General features: G+C 62.7%; 1 protein-coding gene across 1 annotated transcript in view; it reads right to left on the minus strand.

Annotated features, from left to right (window-relative positions):
* The window catches only part of Agpat2 (1-acylglycerol-3-phosphate O-acyltransferase 2), a 10,132-nt gene extending 9,766 nt beyond the window's left edge, over nt 1-366 (minus strand). The window contains exon 1 of the mRNA XM_033759022.1: nt 130-366. The gene's annotated coding sequence lies outside the window, so the exon portion shown is untranslated. The remainder of the gene's footprint in view (nt 1-129) is intronic.
* Nucleotides 367-1,625: the final 1,259 nt, after the last annotated feature.

Genomic DNA, 1,625 nt, shown 5'->3' on the forward strand with positions numbered 1-1,625 from the left:
CTCCACCCGGGGGGGCCCGCAACCGCAGCGCCCCCAGCGCCTGCGGGCTGCGCAGGGACGTGACCGTCGGGTTGCAGCACAAAGGGGCTCTTAGCCGCTCCCTGTGGCCACTGTTCACCTGGTGCTCACCTGGCGCTCACCTGGCGGGACCTGGCCCTAGCGTCCGCCAGCGAGGGGAGTCTGAGCAAGCGCCCTGGAAGGCCGTGGGCTGGGTGTGACTGGGGGGTCCTGGGGCAACCGGGCGCCTCTGATGCTCTTGGAACAGGGCCAGCAGCTGTGTCAGGGATTCTTCGCCAGCTCAGCCCAGCGGACTGGCCAGCCCGGCAGGGCCGCCGTACTGGTGGTGCCCACTTGGGCAAAGGTGTTTGTCACCTAGTGGAGGACCTCAGTCGTGCTTGGAGAGCAGATCCAGCGGCACAGGCCAAGCTCCGGGCTGTTCTGGATTTGTCACTGGCGTTCTGTCTGGCTCCCTGGAGATGCTGGGCTGATGGTGACCTCTGTCCTCAAGTGCGTTCTGGTGACAGCTGGAAGCAGCTCTGTCGGTGGTGAGCCCCTGGGGGCGGGGCCCCCACATGGCCCAGAGGGAAGGGACTCCTTCTCAGGGAAGGGGTCCCCGCAGGCAGGCGCTTCCCAGGCCTGGTGAGAGTCCCGCTTCTCCTCCCACGGACCCCAGGACAGCTGTCCCCCTCAGGCCTGGCTGCGGAGTGGTTCTCAGCTGCCCTGGGAGATGACAGTGGCCCCAGGAGAGTGCTAGGTGCAAGTGTCTGCCTCGCAGCCCTGGAGCCACCGGAGGGAGGGCTGGGCTTCCAAACAGTTGTCCCTGCCCAGAGGCTTTCTGTAAGGGCTAGCTAGCTTGTCTCCTTTCTCTCTTTCTCTCTCCTCCTTCCACACTAGAGATTAAACCCAGGGCCTTCATTACACCCCAGCCCTTTTAAAATTTTGAGGGAGGGTCTTGATGTCACTGAGTTACTCAGGCTGGGCACAAAGCTTTGGTGCTCCCACCTCAGCCTCCCAGTGCACTGTCTCAGAATAAAAAATAGAACAGGGCTGAGGGTGGAAAGGTCCTGGGCTCAGTCCCCAATGCCGCAAATAAATAACTCGCTCCCCACATGCAAGTGCACCCCCATTTCACAGGGGGGAAACGGAGGCCTAGGAAGGAGGGAGGAGCTTTCTCTGCTGCCTCTGCTCCTGGGAGAGGTGGGCAGTTCCACGGCCAGGGTGCAGGGACCCAGGGTTCTGCCCAGCCCTGGTCTCTGCCCCACCCTGGTACTGCTCAGGAAGTGTTGAAAGAATAGAGCTTGCCACCAGCCCCTTGGGGGAGGGACACTGCCCTGCTGTAGTGCCGCATTTGGGAGGCTGGCCATATTTTCTGTTTAAGTGCCGGAGCCCGCAGAGTCCTGGGGATAGCCATGACACCAGAAGAAGCTTTCTCTAAGATGGGTGTGTCTCACCTGCAGGTGGTGGCTGTTCCTGTGTGTCCTGGGGTGTCCACCTTGGCAGGCAGCCCCCCTCCCTGGGGTTCGTCCCCACCCCCCAGCCTGAGGACAGAGGAGAGCCCTCCAGGGTATTTGCTGGGGCCCGCCAGGTGGCACATGACATGGGGTGCCACCATCAGGCCGAGGTGG

Source organism: Fukomys damarensis, unplaced genomic scaffold (assembly GCF_012274545.1).
Source record: "Fukomys damarensis isolate Sample0158 unplaced genomic scaffold, DMR_v1.0_HiC HiC_scaffold_36, whole genome shotgun sequence".
NCBI lineage: Eukaryota > Metazoa > Chordata > Mammalia > Rodentia > Bathyergidae > Fukomys > Fukomys damarensis.